Genomic DNA, 22471 nt, shown 5'->3' with positions numbered 1-22471 from the left:
GCAGAGCCGGCAAAAGTTAAAGGGTGTGTTTCCGCAGGGTATGGGAAGGCGGGACGGGGGCATGCTTATGAGATAGCCGGCTTCGGCTGATAATGGAAAAAAGAAGGCCGGCTCTGACGAGCACTTCGCCGGCTTCACTCGGTCCATTTATTTTTAGGACCGAGCCTCAAAAAAGTGCCCCAACTGAGCAGATGACCACCGGAGGGAATCGGAGATGATCTCCCCTTACTCCCCCAGTGGTCACCAACCCCCTCCCACCCAAAAAAAAATCATTTTTTTGCCAGCCTCTATGCCAGCCTCAAATGTCATACCCAGCTCCATGACAGCAGTATGCAGGTCCCTGAAGCTGTTTTTAGTGGGTGCAGTGCACTTCAGGCAGGTGGACCCAGGCCCATCCCCCCATACCTGTTACACTTTTGGTGGTAACTGGGAGCCCTCCAACCCCCCCCCCCCAAACCACTGTACCCACATGTAGGTGCCCCCCCTTCACCCCTTAGGGCTATGGTAGTGTTGTACAGTTGTGGGGAGTGGGTTTTGGGGGGGGATTTGGGGGGCTCAGCACAGAAGGTAAGGGAGGTATGCACCTGGGAGCAATTTTTGAAGTCCACTGCAGTGCCCCCTAGGGTGCCCGGTTGGTGTCCTGGCATTTGAGGGGGACTAGTGCACTACAAATGCTGGCTCCTCCCACAACCAAATGCCTTGGATTTGGCCGGGTTTGAGATGGCCGGCATCGGTTTCCATTATCGGTGAAAACCAATGCCGGCCATCTCAAACCCGGCCATCTCTGACATTTGGCCGGCCCCAACCGTATTATCGAAATGAAGGATGGCCAGCCATCTTTTTCGATAATACGGTTCGGGACCGCTGTTTGCGGCGCCGGCCATATAGATGGCCGGTGCCATTCGATTATGCCCCTCCACATGTGTCCGTATACAATGGCTCAGGTGGTAATTGCCCTGTACTGTCTCAGTTTAATTGAATTTTTCAATTTGATTATTCTCTGTAAATTCAACAAAGTGCAGTACATTATAAAATAACCATAATATGTAAAATATGTAGGACCTGATATTTTAAAAGCAGTTACACTTCCGGGGCTAGATTCAGTAAATGGTACTAGAAAATTGGCGCTGAATGCTATTCTGTAATGGATACTCAAGGAGGAACAGACATTATAGAACAGCACTGAGTGCTAATGGGTCCTTTTACTACGGTGTGCCGAAAAGTAGGTGTTTGTGCACTGGTGTAGACACGCATATTGGATGCAAGCAGGTCCATTTTTCAGTGCACCTGCAAAAAAGGCCTTTTCAGGTGGGGGGGCCGAAAATGGACGTACGGCAGAATAAAAATTGACGCGCGTCCATTTTGGGCCTGAGACCTTACTGCCACCCGTTGACCTAGCGGTAAAGTCTCAAGGGTTAACTGGGTGGTGATGGTCTACATGCGTACAATGCTGATTATTGCTCGGTTAGCGCTGGGCGCCAGCAATTTTCTGGCGTGCCTAGTGGATGCGCGTAAAAAATGAAATTACCGCCCAGGCCTCGCGGTAGCCGGGCGATAGTTCAAAATTGACGGGCATAGGATGTGCACACGTGCCTATGCAGCTTAGTAAAGCCCCCCCCCCCCCAGTTATTAAATCAGATCTGATCATGTTATGACCACTGTTGTCAAGTGGCCCTAGAACTGTTACCTCTAGAATTGCTTCCCCTCTTGTTGGTTCCTTGACCAACTACTCCATGAAGCAGTCCTTGATTTTACCTAGGAGCTTCACCTCCCTAGCATGCCCTGACGTTACATTTATCCAGCAATACGGAGAAAATTTTTCTTCACCCAACGCATAATAAAACTCTGGAATTCGTTGCCGGAGAACGTGGTGAAGGCGGTTAGCTTAGCAGAGTTTAAAAAGGTGTTAGACGGTTTCCTAAAGAACAAGTCCATAAACCACTACTAAATGGACTTGGGAAAAATCCACAATTCTAGGAATAACATGTATAGAATGTTTGTACATTTGGGAAGCTTGCCAGGTGCCCTTGGCCTGGATTGGCCGCTGTCGTGGACAGGATGCTGGGCTCGATGGACCCTTGGTCTTTTCCTAGTGTGGCATTACTTATGTACTGATGTAATGGAAATCACCCATTATTATTGTGTTCCCCAGTTTGTTAGCTTCTCTTAGCTTCTGCTAACATTTCAGCATCTGTCTGTTCGTTCTGGCCAGGCAGATGGTAGTACATTCCTATCTAGTGGCGTTCCTAGGGGGCTGACACCCGGGGCGGATCGCCGATGCGCCCCCCCCCCCCCGGATGCAGCATGACCCCCCCCCCCCCGGCAAAAGGACACCCCCCGCAAAAGAACCCCCCACCCGGGTGCACGTCGCTGGGGGGGAGCCGCGCGCGCCTGTCCGTCGTTCGTTCCATGCTCCCTCTGCCCCAGAACAGGAACCTGTTCCGGGGCAGAGGGAGCATGGAACGAACGAGGGACAGGCGCGCGCGGCACCCCCCCCCCCCCCCAAGCGACATGCACTGGGGCGGACCGCCCCCTCCCCCTAGGAACGCCACTGTTCCTATCACTAGTCTTTTCTTTTTTGCACATAGAATTTCTATCCATAAGGATTCCAAGGTGTATTTTATGTCCTACAGAATTTGTAGTCTATTTGATTCAAGACACTTCAAACAATGTTTTCTATTCCTATTAACAATTTGCTCAGCTGTTGACAGTGATAATTTGCAATCAATCAAGTCTGTCTGCTCTTTGTTTAAAGGCACATTCTCTACTATGGCCTTTCTTGCAACCTCACTATCGGGATGCTCTATCTTCTGATATAATAACTGTAAATGATAATGATAAACCGGTCTTTTATCCCGCTAATACTTTACAGTTCAAAGCGGGTTATATTATAGTAAGAAGCCAGTTTCAATTTACTGTGGAAAGAAGACACTATGCAGCAACATTAACAGTTTGAATGAGATACAAACATCTGAGACAAAAAAAAAATTCATTTTTTTCCTAAAAACAAGATATGATTGTGAAGAATAGAAATTGACAGCAATCTACTACTACTACTACTACTACTATTTAACATTTCTAAAGCACTACTAGGGTTGCGCAGCGCTGTACAATATAACATAGAAGGACAGTCCCTGCTCAAGGAGCTTACAATCTAAAGGACAAATGTACAGTCAGTCAATTAGGGGCAGTCTAGATTACCTGAATAGGTATAAAGGTTAGGTGCCGAAAAGCAACATTGAAGAGGTGGTCTTTGAGCAAGGATTTGAAGATGGGCAGGGAGGGGGCTTGGCGTAAGGGCTCAGGAAGTTTATTCCAAGCATAGGGTGAGGCGAGGCGGAATGGGCGGAGCCTGAAGTTGGCGGTGGTGGAAAAGAGTACTGAGAGGAGGGATTTGTCCTGTGAGCGGAGGTTACGGGTGGGAACGTAAGGGGAGATGAGGAAATGAAGAATGGAAAATGACAGCAATCTCATTCCAAAACATTGCTGCTTGGAAACCCAAACTTAGTTGAAATAAACCTAATCTTCTTTTACCTTTAACCAAAGGAAAGGTATCTTTTAAAGATACCTTGTTCCAACCAAGCTCTTCTGTGCGACTGTGGGCTTTCCCCCAGTTTCTACTTTAAAAGCTCCTTTTCAAATATTAATGCCAGCAGCCTGGTTCCACCCTGGTTAACTACACCTCAAATATTGTGTGCAATTTTGGTCACCGCATCTTAACAAAGATATAGCAGAATTAGAAAAGGTTACAGAGAAGTGTAACAGAAATGACAAAAGGGATGGGATGACTTCCCTATCAGGAAAGGCAGTGGCGATCCTACGTCAAGTGCCACCCAGGGCGGATTGCCACTGCGTACCCCCCCACCCCGGGTGCAGTGGCGTCCGTCCCCCCAGGGTGCAGCACGACCCTCCCCTTGCGCAATGACACCCCCCTCCCCGGCGCATCAAGCCCCTCCCCCCCCCCGGGTGCATGCTTGGCTGCTGGAGGGTGCAGAGAGCAGCCGCGTGCCTGTCGGCTCCACTGGCTCCCTGCTCCCTCTGCCCCGGAACAGGAAGTAACCTGTTCCAGGGCAGAAGGAGCAGGGAACCAGCGGAGCCTACAGGCGAACGGCTGCTCTCTGCACCCTCCAGCAGTGTGCACCCGGGGCGGAATGCCCCCACCGCCCCGCCCTTGCTACGCCACTGAGGAAAGGCTAAAGAAGCTAGTGTTCTTTAGCATGGAGAAGAGATGGCTGAGGGGAGATATGGTAGAGGTCTATAAAATACTGAGTTGAGTGGAATGGGCAGACGTGAATTGCTCATTTACGTCCCTGTTTACTAAAGCACGCTTGCATTTTTAGTGCATGCTAAAATGTTATTGCACATATTCCTATGGGTGTCTGTAGCTTTAGCACAGACTAATTTTTAGCATGCGCTAAAAACGCTAGCGTGCCTACAGCACAGCTTAGTAAACAGGGCCCTAATTCTTTCCAAAAATACAAGGACTAGGAAGCACACAATGAAGCTATTATATTTCTTCACTCAATGTGTAATTAAACTCTGAAATTCATTGCCAGAGAATGTAGTAAAATCAGTTAGCTTAGCAGGGTTTTAAAACAGGTTTGAACAAATTCCTACAAGAAAAATTCCATAAACCATTATTAAAATGGACTTTGGAAGATCCACTGCTTTTTCCTGGGATAAGTAGCATAAAATCTGTTTGTGCTCTTTTGGGATGTTGCCAGGTATTTGCAACCTGGATTGGCCACTGTTGGAAACAGGGTACTGGCCTTGATGGATCTTTGGTCTCACCCAGTATAGCAATGCTTGTGTTCTTATATTTGCATATTTTGTTTTTCAGAAGGGAGGCTCGGTAATGAGGGATACCTGATTGATTGTATAAGGAGGATGACTCAGGAATAGTTTAAGGAAATCTCTCTATATAAAAGGCAACACTAACGTTCTATGAAGCCTCCAGCCGGAAGTGTGAAGGGGGCGAGATATCCGGTTTCCCTATGAGTGTCTGCCCCGCCCTCTCTGTAACACAGTCAGTGAAGGAAAACAGCAGAGCACGAAATCAAATCGCTGGCTCTGTAACAGTGAAGGACTCAGAGGGGGGAGGGGAGAGAGGCCAGAGGGCAGGGACACACACACTCCCACATGCACACAGAAGAAAACATTGCTAGCCCCCCGTTTCATTTGCATCAGAAACGGGGCTTTTTTACTAGTATTTTATAATAGAAAGATTGGTGAATGTATGTAACAACTTTCGGAAATCACTGAAGACTTATCTCTTCAAAAGAACATACCACAATGACCCATCACCTGAACTTTAGTGCATTACAACTTTAACTGTCATTTTATTATTGATCCCGTTATAACTAATGCCTTATCTCATTTGTTACATATATTCTTCTGTAATTATTAATTTATCTTTACTCTGCTATGGCAATAACCAGGGCGGAATATTGTAAGCCACATTGAGCCTGCAAATAGGTGGGAAAATGTGGGGTACGAATGCAACAAATAAATAAATAAATAACAGCCTTCCAGCTGAGATGGTAGAGAAAAGGACTGTATTTTTAATTCAAGAAAGTATGAAATAAACACAGTGGATCTCTGAGGGGAGAAAGAGATTGTAGAACTGGGTGAGCTGGTTTGGATAGGCAGACTGGATATAGTCTTTTTCTGCTATCGTATTCTATCCTTCATTTATTCAACCAGCAGTGGTGGGTGTTTTCCAAAATGTTACTCACCATCAGCTAAACAAGACCCAAATGTTCAATGCCGGACACTTTCAGGAATCGAAGCTGAATGTTCAGGCCTGTGGCGATATATGTAAGTTATGAAAGTACAGCTGATATTCAGGGGGCTCTTTTACTAAAGGTTAGCACAGGTTATCTGCAGCAGGGCCTATAGGAATAAAATGGGCCCTGCTGCAGATAACTCAAGCTAATTTTTAGTAAAAGAGCCCAGTGGAGGGGCATAATCGAAAGGGATGCCCAAGTTTTGCTGAGGACGTCCTCGCAAAACGTCCCGGCGGAGGGGCAGGGAAACCCGTATTATCGAAAGAAGATGGATGTCCATCTTTCATTTCGATAATTCGGTTGAGGACGCCCAAATCTTGAAATTTAGATCGTCCTTAGAGATGGTCGTCCCTAGACTTGGTCGTTTCTGATTTTCGGCGATAATGAAAACCAAGGACGCCCATCTCAGAAACGACCAAATTTAAGCCCTTTGGTCGTGGGAGGAGCCAGCATTCGTAGTGCACTGGTCCCCCTGACATGCCAGGACACCAACCGGGTTCCTCAAGGAACCATGGCCCATGCTTCTCAGCAAGGTACTCAATATACAGTGCTCACCAGTTACATTCTCAGAGTAATACACTTTTCTGTCTGTTGAATGTTGAGTTTATCAAAATGTAAAAACTAATTAACTTCTTTGATTTATCTCAGATGAGGTGATGTTTTCAAGCAAAGGCTTTGATGAGAATTGACCTTTCCAACTACAAGCCTTCTATTTAACTTACAAAGGAAACAAACCAGTCTGAATTTTATTTACCCAGTTACTCTAATAAAGGTCAGACCTTTTCAGAAACAATGCTAAATGTGACATTTAGCCTTTTATAGCTTGGAAAGAACAACCAAAATTCTAAGAATTTAGATTCCAAGAGTGTTTACTTGACACTGAAACTAACCTAATAAAGTAACAAATTCATTTAGTAATTAGTTTTTCTTTTTTTTTAAATCATTTATCAATGATATGTGTACTAACAATGCCTTTCTACAAATATTTCAGACGATAAAAATGAGTGACATTTATTTTAAAATCCCAACATAATAAAAACTTTTAGGGTCAATATTCAGCCCATGGTGGTAAGTCTCTGATAAGCCCGGCTGCGGCCTGGACTAACCCTGGTTATTCAATGCCAGAGGCATGTGCATTGAATATCTAGGTGTGATCACCAACCCCAACCCAAAGGTTAACTGGGCATCAGCCGATATTAAGCAGTGACGTAGCCACAGGTGGGCCTGGGTGTGCCAGGGCCCACCTACTTTGGCCTCAGGCCCACCCAAAATTGTGACAATCTTGCTCTAGCTGGTGGGGATTTTCTCTCCTTGGGCAGCCAGCGCTCTTCCAAACGTCAGCCAGCAGCACTTGCCTTGAGCTGACGCCGAGACTGCCCCTTCTGCACATGCTCAGTTTTTGTACATGCAAAAGCAATGAGCATGCACAGTCTGCCGGCAACAGCATCATTTTGAGGCAAGTGCTGCTGGCTGCTGTTTGGAAGAGTGCTGGCTGCTTGAGCAGGAGGAAATCTTCAGCTGGCAGGGTTTGAGGATCCCCGCAAGCTAAAGAATTTAATATTTGGGGTTTGTGGGCAGGGAGGGGTGGAGAGAGGAGCAAACCGGAGGGGTCCCGGGGGAGGAACAAATTCCATGCCCGCCCACCTTGGGTTCAGGCCCACCCAAAATTGGCCATCTGGCTACGCCCCTGATATTAAGTCCAGTTCCCGATTAAATTGCTGCATAAAATTAGAACAGCTGTTTTGCTGTCCTAACTTTATGTGATTACATTTCAGGTTAATGACTGAAAATCACTACCAACCAGCTAGGTTGCTGCTCCTGTTCCCAGCCTGCCCCTAACCTAGCCATTTAAGGGCTAGCAGGTTAGCAGTGAAATTTAGTGGCACTAACTGACTAAATCTCGCTGAATTTTGGGTGATGGCTCACTCAGTGGAGCGAGTTTAACCGAGTAAGAACCTTTCCCTTCCTTTTGAATATCAACCCCTTAGTATTTTAGGGGGTCTTTTACTAAAGCTTAGCTTGAGTTATCTGCAGCAGGGCCCATAGGAAAAACATGGGACCTGCTGAAGATGACTTGAGCTAAGCTTTAGTAAAAGACCCCCTTAATTATTTTTCTAAATCAATAAAAAAACAGATCATGACCTCTAGTTCCTCTGCTGTCCCATCTCTGAATTACCCTCATAGGGGAAGAGTCTATATATGGCACCTAAAAAAACTGGCGCTGACTTCAGTGCTGATTAAGTGCCTGCTATAATCAGGTGCCGATTATAGAATATACGTAGCTGATATTTCAGCGCCTAAATCTGGTGTATCCATTTACACCAAAGTAAACATGGCGTAAATCCCGGCACATAGATTTAGGCGCAATGGTCTATATTCTATAAATAGGCGTGGGAATTTCAGAATGCTCACAAAAAGCCCATTTCCACGCCCACAATCACGCCCCTTTATGCCTGCATACGTTAAAAGTTCGGCGCCCATCGTTAAAGAATATTCTTAGCAAGTTGTTCACCTAAATTCTAATTGGTGCCAATTAGTGTTCATTATTGCTTGTAAAGTGCTGTTATCAGTGCTCATTAGCTTGTTAAGCTTTGTTATAGAATCTGTGCCAATTTCAGCGTGGATCTTTAGGCATACTATATAGAATCCGAGGGATAGTGCCTGGGTGGAGTAATGGCAGAATGTGGGCAGAAGCAGACTTAAGTGCACCATCCAGACTATATATAAAGGTTGAATATCAGAGCTATCTCCCTGAGTTATTAAGGTCACCAAAAAATTGTGTGTGCAAACTTAGGCACATTTCCGACTTGCACACGCAATTTAATAGAAAAATGAGCCAATTAGTGCCAATAATTGGCTTTTTAACAAATAATTATTGGCACTAATTAGATTTAATTGGGACCAACATACATGTAAAGTTAGGTGCAGGATCCGTGCCTAAAATTTACATGTGGTCCAAAAAAGAGGGTGCAGAAATGGGAGGGTCATGGGCATTTCGGGGCAGAACAGGGGTATGGCGTCAAGATATGTGCATAATTACAGAGTAATGGTGCTCGGAGCATGGGTATTTGCACATCGTTTTCCATTTTCAGATGAAAGGGACATGTAAAAGATTATTTAAAACTTAGCCAAAAATACCTGAAATTCACATGTTCAGCTTCCCTACTAATCTACTGTTATTCATATCTAACTCCTTGAAAAACAAAATTTTACAAGCAATTCAAATGAAAAATGTAACTGTTTTATTTGTTCACCTGGGAGCTAATTACAGCTCCTTTTCACTTTTTTCCACTTCCAGCTCAATTCTAGCCTGACCTAATTGCTACACAGGATTGCACCCCTTCCCCCACCCAATTCTCCCTCCTCTGCCTCCCAAGTCTCTCAGCTAATTTTTTTTAGCTAAGAGACATCATCCCTGGAGAGTTCTGGAGCATGATATAGATTCAGTCTTGAGTCAGTTGGTAGGCGCCATTTTTGAATGATGGCTGGAACTCGTCCCTTCTCTGGGTCAATCAGTACTGTACATCTGCAGCAACCCCAGTCCCTAAGGCAGTAGTTCCCAATCCTGGTCCTGGAGACACCCCAGCCAGTAAGGTTTTCAGGTTATCCACAATGAATATTCATGAGAGAGATCTGCATGCACTGCCTTCACTGCATGCAAATCTCTCTCATAAATATTCATTGTGGATAGCCTGAAAACCTGACTGACTGTATGGGGTGCCTCCAAGACCAGGTTTGGGAACCGCTGCCCTAAGGCCCTAAATCTTTTATGAAAGGGTTCTACTCTAAGGGACCCTTTCACTAAGGCATGTAGGTGCATCCAACGGACTCCAAATTGGAACTACTGCCCGGCTATCATGTTCCCTCGGCAGTAATTCCATTTTGTGTGTCCAAAAGACACAGTAGAAAGTATTTTCTACAGTATGGCGCTTACCCGGTGGTAATCGGCAGTTTACACGCGCTGGCCGCTTACCGCCCGGTTAGCATGTAAGACCTTACTGCTTAGTCAATGACTGGCGGTAAGGTCTCAGGCCGAAAATGGACATGCGCTGGTTTTAATTTTGCCACACATCCATTTTTTTGCCACAAAAACATGTCTTTTTTTTCATGTGCTGAAAAAATGACCTGCGCGCATACAAAACATGTGCCTACACCAGGCCACTTTTCAGTGCGCCTTAGTAAAAGGGCCCCTAAGAGCTTCTGGAAGAGCATTCCAGAGAGTTGGTGCAATAAAAAAAGAAAACGCTAGAATATGTACTAGCATATTAAGCTTCTGACGCTGGTGGAAGCGTGAGTTTATGTTCAAACAAAAAGTGTAGTAATCTTATCGGCTTACGTATAGCAGTGTTTCCCAAGTCGGTCCTGGCGTACCCCCTTGTCAGTCAGGATATCCAAAATGAATATTCATGAGACAGATATGCATGCAGTGGACTAATTGATTTAGAGTAATCAATGAGGATAAGTACGAAGAGGTGTAGTTATGAATTGCCTTATGTGCAAGGTCAAGAATTTTAAACTGTATTCTATATTGAATGGGGAGTCAGTGCTACTTCATGGGTAATGGTTTCAAATTAAATTGGCATGCATAGCACAGGAGATGGATAGCTGTGTTAAGTGTTTGTAATTGTTTCAGAGTACACATTTTTATTCCTGTAAAGATAGAATTACAGTAATCAAGTCTCAAAACTAATAATGGGTGAAGAGAAGATTCATCAAAGTAGTCTCTTACTGTACAAAGTTGATTCAAATTTTTAAAAACTCTTTCTTTACTCCCGACAAGATAGGTGTGGAGAATGATAGTTGATAATCCAATATTACTTCAAGGTATCTGAAGGAGTGAATGACAAGAACATGTTTTCCAAACAAGGATGGAACCAGAGATGGTCATTCAGAGTAGCCAGCGAGCTTATTTCTAGATAAAGTACCTTTTTCCAAGCTACACGTGTGTGTTATATTATTGTGCTACAAAACTCACTGCTCCTAAGAAGCGGACCCGGAACCAAAGAAGGGAACCCAGAACCAGATGAAATCCAATGCTAACATCTGACCTCTGGGGACCATAAATGACATTAGTGTTACCACCCCTCTCGGCTGGACTGTAGTGATGTGCTCCCAGATACCTTTTGTTGTAGTCATGGCGAATATCCAGGGAACACACACTCACAGCCGAGGGAGTAGAACAAATAAACTAACCTCATCCTTTACTCTCAAAGAATAAAGGAGGAAAAGAAGCTAAAATTTAGGATTTGTCCCTGATATGAAAGAACCGCACCTTCAGATTTGCAAGATAGCTTTTTCTTTATTGAATACAAATGCAAGCACATTTTCATTCAAATAAACTCAAATTCACAATTAGTGTGTGGCTTAATAGAACTGCAATAACATATTCAACATTCAAATTTAGTGAAGGGAAGTCTTGCCTCACCAATCTAATGCATTTTTTTGAGGGGGTAAGCAAACGTGGACAATGGGGAGCCGGTTGATATTGTATATCTGGATTTTCAGAAGGCGTTTGACAAAGTGCCGCACGAAAGACTCCTGAAGAAATTGCAGAGTCATGGAATCGGAGGTAGGGTATTATTATGGATTAAGAACTGGTTGAAAGATAGGAAGCAGAGAGTAGGATTGCGTGGCCAGTATTCTCAGTGGAGGAGGGTAGTTAGTGGGGTCCCGCAGGGGTCTGTGCTGGGTCCGTTGCTTTTTAATGTATTTATAAATGACCTAGAGATGGGAATAACTAGTGAGGTAATTAAATTCGCCGATGACACAAAATTATTCAGGGTCGTCAAGTCGCAGGAGGAATGTGAACGATTACAGGAGGACCTTGCGAGACTGGGAGAATGGGCGTGCAAGTGGCAGATGAAGTTCAATGTTGACAAGTGCAAAGTGATGCATGTGGGTAAGAGGAACCCGAATTATAGCTACGTCTTGCAAGGTTCCGCGTTAGGAGTTACGGATCAAGAAAGGGATCTGGGTGTCGTCGTCGATGATACGCTGAAACCTTCTGCTCAGTGTGCTGCTGCGGCTAGGAAAGCGAATAGAATGTTGGGTGTTATTAGGAAGGGTATGGAGTCCAGGTGTGCGGATGTTATGCCGTTGTATCGCTCCATGGTGCGACCGCACCTGGAGTATTGTGTTCAGTACTGGTCTCCGTATCTCAAAAAAGATATAGTAGAATTGGAAAAGGTACAGCGAAGGGCGACGAAAATGATAGTGGGGATGGGACGACTTTCCTATGAAGAGAGGCTGAGAAGGCTAGGGCTTTTCAGCTTGGAGAAGAGACGGCTGAGGGGAGATATGATAGAAGTGTATAAAATAATGAGTGGAATGGATCGGGTGGATGTGAAGCGACTGTTCACGCTATCCAAAAATACTAGGACTAGAGGGCATGAGTTGAAGCTACAGTGTGGTAAATTTAAAACGAATCGGAGAAAATTTTTCTTCACCCAACGTGTAATTAGACTCTGGAATTCGTTGCCGGAGAACGTGGTACGGGCGGTTAGCTTGACGGAGTTTAAAAAGGGGTTAGATAGATTCCTAAAGGACAAGTCCATAGACCGCTATTAAATGGACTTGGAAAAATTCCGCATTTTTAGGTATAACCTGTCTGGAATGTTTTTACGTTTGGGGAGCGTGCCAGGTGCCCTTGACCTGGATTGGCCACTGTCGGTGACAGGATGCTGGGCTAGATGGACCTTTGGTCTTTCCCAGTATGGCACTACTTACAGTATGTACTTATGTACCCTTAACTTTTTCTGTTTCTTTCAACAAAATCACCTAAAAAGGCAGAAAAGAACCTTTTCAGATAAGTATTTAAATTGTCTTTTTATCAAAATCAGATATTTGTTTTAATACTCTTTCCTTGATATTGATGTCAGAATTTGACTCTTTATGGGTATTATGGATGTTTGTGCAGGGATCTCACTTGAACCCAGAACACTTAGGCAAGTCAGGAAACCATGGATTTTTTTATATTTGATGTTGTTCTGTTCTTTAGTTTTCCCTTAAAATGTTGTAAACCAACAAAAAAACAATATGTCTTTCAACACCTTTGCAAATGTCACTTAGCTGTGTTTGAATTGATTTGGTGATTTCTTTCTTGCGTTGGAGCTCAGCCAGAAATCCTGCAGAGGATAATTCACAAATTTCTTCTTCCTAAACCTCACTTATAAAGAAAATAAACGGAGGCAAAGCCCTGAACTCCCTGTGCTAGTCCAGGCACTGACTCTTCTCTGGTGACATTTAATCAGTTCTCAATACTGTGGCCACACTCGCTAATCAAAACCAATTTAAGGATTTTTCACTCCAAAACCTATTTCTCACTGTTGATTCCCTATTCTATAATGCTGCCGAAGGCTCTTGCACTGCATTCAGGGATCTCACACAGTAACCCATTCCATATTCAAATGGTGATTCAACATTCCATCTCACAGACTTCACATAAAAACATAACATTTCCCTTTATAGCTATCAGATCTATTTTGAAAATACAGCATACTCAAAAAGAAGCAGTGCTGTATATTCCTTAACCTGCAGCCTGATCCCAAACACTGTACTGAACTCAGAACTCTCACAAACAACACACCGTTCCCACAGACACAGCCTAAAAGTTTCTTTTTCCAAATATCAAATTCACCTTCAACCTCCCCTCTGTCACACTTTAAATCCTTACACCTTTTTTCCTGACACCCTTATAGGCTTTCTCATTTAGTACAATTCCCACCACAAATCACAGCCTCTCTCACCCTAAAATGGCAAATCACTGTTTATCTCTTGAAATTCAGTGCTATCACTGGAACATCATTCACACTCACCTCAGCTCACTATCAGTAACAAAGTGCCCTCTTTCAAACTGGCACATATAAGCCTGGGTCTAATTGCTTTTCCAATCACTTATTTCACTTTAAACCCATAAAATCCATACTTTTTCTCTTAAATTTCACACACCCAACAAACATTTTTTTCTCTCACTCTCAGTGCTCAGCCTGCTCTCTTCTCCAGCTCAGCAGTCTCCCTAGCAACTCACCCCCCTAGAGGAACATCTGACATCCCTCAATCAGCTTGTCAGAAAAAGACAGGGTTTTTTTCTTATCTGTTTTAGAATCTTGGCTGTCCTATCTGAATCTCCAGGTTGTTTCCCCTTCCCCCCATATAAGTTAATGTAAAACTTACTATATAGAGAATTTTAAAGTCAATTTTAACCTAACCTGTACCCAAAACAGCAAGAAACATTTTATAGTACAATCCCCACTTAATCATGGGTTATTCTTTTGTAAAAAAAAAAAAAAAAAAAAAGACAAACCATATTTACGAAACATCTCACACTTTCTTCACCTAACTCCATTAAAAATTTCCAAACTAAATTTAAACCTTTTCCAGCCAGCACCATCCACCAAAACCCCGGAACAGCCCCCTACAGAGCCCCAGGAAAAAAACATTTAATATATCTTACATTACATTAGCACATGGCCATTTAGAAAAATTACCACAGGGGCACTTACCGCCTCCTATTTATGAGGCAATAAGGGCTCCCACTTTATGGATACACTAGCCGGTTGGCACAGTGGCAATGTCAGCATGCTTAGCTGATTAGTACATCCATGCCCATTCTCCGCCCCTAAAAAAAGCAAAAAAAAGGGCACCAAGAGTCTTCAAAATAGGGACAAATGTTTTTTTAATTCATAGACCTGACACAGGCCTTGTTTCGATGCACAGTGCCTGCATCAGGGGTCATTTAAAAAGACAAATGGCAATCACGATGGACCCAATTAAAAGATAATAACCAATACAATGACCAAGAATAGTGTGCCTTCTAGCAGACCAGGTGGAAGCCATCGAACACCAACCTGGAGTGCTAAAAGGCACAATGTTCTTGGTCATTGCATTAGTTATTATCTTTTAATTGGGTCCATCGTGATTGCCATTTGTCTTTCTAAAAAAAACCTGGTGCAGGCACTGTGCATCGAAACACAGCCTGTGTCAGGTCTATGAATTAAAGATTCGCCCCTATTTTGAAAGCTCTCGGTGCTCTTTTTTCGCTTCGTGTGGTTTGTGCTTTGACCCTCTCCATGTTGCTGTGCGTTCTGCACCCCTGACATGCCCCCTTCCAAATTTTTTAAAAATAAATAGTTCACGCTTAGCATGCAGATGGCAAAACTAAAATGGAACACTTTAGTGCATCCCATGTTAAGCCATTAATGCAAGCCTAATGCAGCTTTGCAAAAAAGGCCTCTAAGTAAATATAAAAATAAATAAATACAAAATAAAGGATCAAGCACATACTGTGATTCTTCTGAAACATCAGATTTAAAAATCTAACAAAAACTAATCAGAATGAAACAGGGGAAAATAAAAGCATTGCCGTCTAATAACTGTTAACGACAGTCATGTCCAATGTCAGACCTTTATTTAAAACAATAGAAATCCTTTCTAGAAATCATTACTTCATGACCTCTATAGATAATGCTGGAAGTAAGCCAGGAAATGAAATTTCATGATTGCAAAAGAAGATGTTTTTTTAATTGCACTAAGGATGAGACCACAAGCAGAACCATGCCATCATATATATAATTCAGTTGGTACAATACTTCCATCACATGATCAACTCAAGAAAGATGTATGTGTAAAACAGCAGCTTCTGTCATGTATGCTTGAAAATAAAGTAGCTCATATAGAGAGACATGGAAGCCATGAAGATAGGGTACAAGTTGGATCTGAGGCAGTGAGGTGACTAGTATATGCGAGCAGTTTTTACCTCTTGTTCTAAGACTGGGTGTCGTCATCTGAGCCTGTTCATCTTGCTTCCTCTGCACAATTCCAGGTGTAGGTTATGTCAGGAGAGTGACTTTGCAAACTGGAATAAAATTAATGAGGGACGAGAAGCAGAGAGCATATTATGTAATGCAGAAAGGAGAGCTCGTCAAAAAAAACTACTGTAAGGGGATTTAGCCTGTTTCCTTCAGACTGGTTGGTCCTCTCTGATACATTTTTATTTTAACACAGAACATGAAAAACTCAATGAATATCTTTTGACCAGAAATGTTTTTTTTTAATTGAATTTAGGTGACTTGGGGGGATTCTGTGTCCTCCAATCAATTGTACTATTTTTTTTTTGTTTGCTTTTGAAATTGCCATTAGGCTGAAAGGAAAGTAATGAGAGTTTAGAGCTCTGCATTCCACCACCTTGGAGACTCAGAGGTCTATTAAGGGCCATTTTACTAAGCTGCATTAGGCACTAATGCAGGAAATGCTAAATACTTCTGTGTGCGGTATTTATTTGTTTGTATTTTTTTTTTTTTTGGAAGGGGCATCAGGAGTGGAGAATAGCATTGATGTGCTGATCAGCAAGTTCACTGAGGGGTCCTTTTACTAAGCTCTCTGGTCCACAAGATAATCTACGGAAATGCCCCAGGATACATGATTGATTTAATAGATCTTCCAGCCAGAAACAGAATCAGTTCGTCAGGTACTTATCTGAACCTTCACTATCCAAGCTGCATTGGACTCACATACAAAACAACCTATGTATGCAATTTCTCTTTCTTAAGTACGCAAATGTGGAATGAATTACCAAAGAGTGTGAAAACGATGCACAACCATCAAAACTTCAAGCGAAGTTTAAAGACCTATCTGTTTTGCAAGGCCTACCCTATTGATTTTACTTAATTGCCTCAACTCTACAATGCATCTATACATACATTGCAGTGAATATTTTATTTCTTATTTCCTTGTCCCTTATAGTATCCATTTATCCCTACCTTACGTGACCCTTTTTCTAATTGTATTTGTTTAAAACCTACCGTACTTGGCGGTATTTTGTAAGCCACATTGAGCCTGCTAATATGTGGGAAAATGCGGGATACAAATGTTACAAATAAATAAATAAAAAGTGGCCCTGCACTAGTTTGGGTGTGTGAAATTGGTGTATGCTGGGCCATTTTTTTACTGTGGCAGGTAAAAAGTTTTTTAAATGGGGCAGTACATTTTTTGTTACATTTGTACCCCACGCTTTCCCACTCATGGCAGGCTCAATGTAGCTTACATGGGGCAATGGAGGGTTAAGTGACTTGCCCAGAGTCACAAGGAGCTGCCTGTGTCTGAAGTGGGAATTGAACTCAGTTTCTCAGGACCAAAGTCAACCACCCTAACCACTAAGCCACTCCTCCGCTGTTGCTACTATTTGAGATTCTTCATGGAATGTTGCTATTCCACTAGCAACATTCCATGTAGAAGTCGGCTCTTGCAGATCACCAGTGTGGCCGCGCAGGCTTCTGCTTCTGTGAGTCTGACGTCCTGCACAGAAACAGAAGCCTGCACAGCCTTCTACATGGAATGTTGCTAGTGGAATAGCAACATTCCATGTAGAATCTCCAATAGTAGCAACATTCCATGTAGAATCTCCAATAGTAACTATTTTATTTTTGTTACATTTGTACCCTGCGCTTTCCCACTCATGGCAGGCTCAATGCGGCTTATATGGGGCAATGGAGGGTTAAGTGACTTGCCCAGAGTCACAAGGAGCTGCCTGTGCCTGAAGTGGGAATCGAACTCAGTTCCTCAGTTCCCCAGGACCAAAGTCCACCACCCACATGGCCATGTGCTAATATTAAAAGTGGCACATGGCTATTTACTGCTTGATCCCTTACTGCCACCTATTTGCTTGGCAGTAAGGGGTCACGCACTATTCGTAGGTAATCAGGCAGCATGTGGCAATGTGACTGCACTGCTAATTACAGCAGGGAATACATCCCCCCCCCCTCCAGTAGAAAATAGAAATCTGAGACATGGAAACAACAGGATTCGCTCCGCAGAGAGAAGTATAGTACTGGAGTACTGCTTGATTAATCCATAAGCTGCGAACACGGACTGAATCTTGTTCGGGATTACCCGACTACATCATGTTAAGTGCCTAGACCTATTATATTGGTTTATAGCTGACCATTGTGAAAAGAAATGTTTATTGGATATAGAAACAACAGACTAATGCGATTATGAACATTTGAAAGAAGTACATCTTCAACTTTTTGAAAATTGTGTGCATGATGTTTGATGGAGCAAGTGATAGGATTGACACAGAAGGTTTTACATTTTGAGTGAGGTGTTAAGTTTATTATCATTATTTATAATACAATTAGAGCACTGGTGTGTATTTGCTCATATAAAAATTCAAAAAATTCAAGGAGAAGTTCTATGATCGAGAAACTTGCCCACCCTTAGAGACGTAAATCACTTTGTGTAGGCCTCGCTTGGGTGAGTTTATACTCTGAGAACTTCCCTATCACTTTTAAAAATTTCATTTTTATGGATTTTTTTGGGCCAATTCTTCTATTGTTTTGTCTCCTTCATACTCTGGTTTTTTATAGACTATTATCGAGATCTTTACCAGAGATCATATTGGGGATCTATATATATTTTTAGATACAAATCAAGGTCAGATATACACATAAAGTAGCACATATGAGTTTATCTTGTTGGACAGACTGGATGGACCGTGCAGATCTTTCTCTGCCATCATCTACTATGTTACTATCCTGCTTATTTTCAAAGGAGAAGGGCGCCCATCTTCCGACACAAATCGGGAGATGGGCGCCCTTCTCCTAAGGGCGGCCAAATTGATATAATCGAAAGCCGATTTTGGCCAGCCTCAACTGCTTTCCTTTGCAGGGACGGCCAAAGTTCAAGGGGCGTGTCGTCAGTGTACCGAAGGCGGGACAGGGCGTGGTTAAGAGATGGCATCCTCGGCCGATAATGGAAAAAAGAAGGGCGGCCCTGACAAGCATTTGGCCGACTTTACTTGGTCCTTTTTTGTTCACGACCAAGCCTTGAAAAGGTGCCCCAACTGACCAGATGACCACCGGAGGGAATCAGGGATTACCTCCCCTTACTTCCCCAGTGGTCACCAACCCCCTCCCACACAAAAAAAAATGTAAAACATTTTTTGCCAGCCTCTATGCCATCCTCAAATGTCATACCCAGCTCCATCACAGCACTATGCAGGTCCCTGCAGTGCACTTCAGGCAGGCGAACCCAGGCCCACCCCTCCTACCTGTTACACTTGTGGTGGTAAATGGGAGCCCTCTAAAACCCACCCAAAACCCACTATACCCACATGTAGGTGCCCCTCTTTACCCTTTAAGGACTATGGTACTGTTGTACAGTTGTGGGTAGTGGGTTTTGGGAGGGTTTGGGGGGGCTCAGCACCCAAGGTAAGGGAGCTATGCACCCTTGGAGCAATTTCTGAAGTCCACTGCAGTGCCCCCTAGGTTGCCCGGTTGGTGTCCTGGCATGTGAGGGGTGGATCAGTGCACTAGGAATGCTGGCTCCTCCCATGACCAAATGGCTTGGATTTGGTCGTTTCTGAGATGGCCGGCCTCGGTTTCCATTATTGGCGAAAACCGAGGCCGGCCATCTCTAAGTCCAGCGATTTCAACATTTAGGTCGACCATCTCTAAGGTTGACCTAAATGTTGAGATTTGGGCGGCCCCAACCGTATTATCGAAACGAAAGATGGCCACCCATCTTGAAGATGGGCGCCCCATTCGATTATGCCCCTCTATATGTTTTCTGTTGAATTGTCTTCTCCGCAACCATATTTGTTCATATTATTCTGAACTTAAGATGTACTCCGAATATAAAAGAAACTCAGCTGATGAAGTAGATTTGCATGTAGGTTTTTTTCACATTATCTCCCTCATTTTATAAAAGTTGCCCAAAATTGTGCGTGCAAATTTGAGCATGTGCCCAATTTGCGTGCGCAATTAAATTGAATAATGAGCTAATTAGAGCTTTTTAAGAAGAAATTATTGGCACTAATTTGATTTAATTGGCATTTAGGCATGTGAATTGAGGCACTGGATCCACACCTAAAATTTACACGTGATCTGAAAAAGGGGCACGGAAATGGGAGGGTCATGGGCGGAATGGGGGCGTTCCTAAAATTAACATGCGTTGTTATAGAATAACGGGGATATAAACACCTAAAGTAGGTGTGCACATTTGCATCACATTTCAGTTGGTGCAAATTCCCGGGCATAAGGGCTATTATATAAACCACACCTAATTTTAAGCGAGGCATATCGAATAGTGCTTTTTTGGTGTCAATTGTTTTTTACGTCATATATAGAATCTAGTTCTGTATGTATTCATTTATTTAGGCACTATTATTGATGACACCAACCACAACTTTACAGTCATCATAGAACAGCAAACCATAAAGGGGCCTTTTTACCAAGCAACACTAAAAGGTGGTCTATGGTAGCCCCAACTTGGATGTTTCCCGTGCACTGAGGCCACTGTTAGCACTGCCAGTAAAAGGCAGATTTGTCTATTTTTCCAATAATGGCCACACACTAATTAACTCATTAGCACATGGTCCATTAGCGGATGAGTCCTTACCGCCACCTATTTTGTGGGCGATAAGGGCTCACGCACTAATTCTGTGCTCAGTGGCGTTCCTAGGCTGGCTGACACCCGGGGCGGATCGCCGATGCGCCCCCCCCCCCCGGTGAAATTACACCCCCCAGGTGCATTTTTACCTGCTGGGGGGGTGCCGCATGCCTGTCGGCTCCGAGTCCGCTCGTTCCCTGCTGCTCCCTCTGCCCCGGAACAGGAAGTAACCTGTTCCACACAGAGGGAGCAGCAGGGAGGGAACGAGTGGACTCGGCCAACAGGCGTGCGGCACCCCCCCCCAGCGGCGTGCACCCAGGGCGGACCGCCCCCACCGCCCCCTTGGTACGCCACTGTCTGTGCTAATCAGTTAGCGCACGGCAATGCCCACATGCTGATTAGCCTACCCACGCCCACTCTGCCCCCAAACACACCCCCAGCATGGGTAGTGTGCACCGATCCCAAAATTGTAATACCGTGCCTCATGGTAGTGCGTCTTAAAATGTGGTAAGCACGCATTAATGCCTACTGCACCTCGGCAATAGGACCCACGATTAATACGAACATCATATATGAAGAAAATCCTTGGCTTTTTACTAATTTGCCAAGTTAACCCCCTTCAATTCATCCTTCATTCCTAAAAACAGTTTTCCTGAGCAGCTTCTAACAATCATCAATGGAACAAAATACAATTACCGGTAAATTAATATCAACATCATCCATTCATTCAATTTTTCACTTTTACTAGCTCACAAGGTTAACCTCTCTCAATTTGTCCTTCATTCCAAAAATAACTTTCACGAGCTGCCCTAGCACTCACCTTCAGCATAAAGCTGGCAGAAATAATCAGGCTTTTGCTGCCTTCCGATATCTGTTCCAACCACCTCATCTTCCGAGTGGAGGAGTAGCCTAGTGGTTAGTGCAGTGGACTTTGATCTCTGGGGGAACTGAGTTTAATTCCCACTGCAGCTCCTTGTGACTCTGGGCAAGTCACTTAACCCTCCATTGCCCAGGTACAAATAAGTACCTCTATGTACTATGTAAACCACTTTGAATGTAGTTGCAAAAACCCACAGAAAGGTGGTATATCAAGTCCCATTAACAAGATTCTGGAATGTTGCTACTATTTGAGATTCTACATGGAATGTTGCTAGTGGAGGAGTAGCCTAGTGGTTAGTACAGTGGACTTTGATCCTGGGGAACTGAGTGTGATTCCCACTGCAGCTCCTTGTGACTGTGGGCAAGTCACTTAACCCTCCGTTGCCCCTGGTACAAAATAAGTACCTGAATATATGTAAACCGCTTTGAATGTAGTTGAATAAACCCCAGAAAGGTGGTATATCAAGTCCCATTTCCCTTTCCCTTTGATAGCTGATTCCATAAACTAGGACTGTTACGTGAAAAGGCCCTCATATGAACAGATGAATTTCATGGCCTGCAGGGATCTTTAGAAGGTTATCAAATGAGGACTGCAAATGCTGTGAGAGTATATGGCACAGGTCTATATAAGGCAGCTGGATGCCTCAGCGCACCCCATGGTTCACCATTTTTGCTGCGGTAAGCATGTAAGTGCCTACCTCTGCTTTGTAAAAGGGCCTTAACTGATTCCCTTTGGACATCAAGTTTTCCTAAAATCCAGCATTTACTGGTGTAAGGGTTCACACCTAACATGCATGAAGACTAAGGGGCTCTTTTTACGAAGCCTCGTAAGTGTCTACTCACACCCAAAACGCAGCAATTCCGAGTTACTGCCCAGCTACCACATGGCCTGTGCGGTAATTTTATTTTTTTTTACGCGCACCCACTACGCACACCGGAAAATATTTTTATTTTCTGGTGCGTGGGCAGAAAGTGGCATTTTATGGGTGTAGACCATTACCGCCCAGTTATTTATTTATTTATTAACATTTATACCCCTCTTTTTCCACATGAAACAGACTCAAAGTGGCTTACAATACACAGTGAAATCAATTACAATTACATTAGATAGAGTGGAAGGACAGGGTAAGAAGGGAAAGGGAAAGAGAAGAGAGACTAAGGTGGACGGTGAGCCATGAGGGATGATGGAAATCCAGGCAGAACAGAGTGGCTTGAACAGGTCCAGGCATGATGATCCTCAAACGGGAACTGCAGCGGCACCCAGATAGCACAGACGAAGCACTGAGGAAACAGCAGCAGCATGCGGCCAGGAGAGAGGCCGCGGTCAGCAGAGGCAGACGACAGCTGGAGGCAGGCAACGCCGACAGGGTCCTGAATGACCACCGGTCCAGCAACACCACCACAGGGGAACAGGGACTGCA

Source organism: Microcaecilia unicolor, chromosome 7, assembly GCF_901765095.1.
Source record: "Microcaecilia unicolor chromosome 7, aMicUni1.1, whole genome shotgun sequence".
Lineage (NCBI taxonomy): Eukaryota > Metazoa > Chordata > Amphibia > Gymnophiona > Siphonopidae > Microcaecilia > Microcaecilia unicolor.
This window is presented reverse-complemented; position numbering follows the sequence as displayed.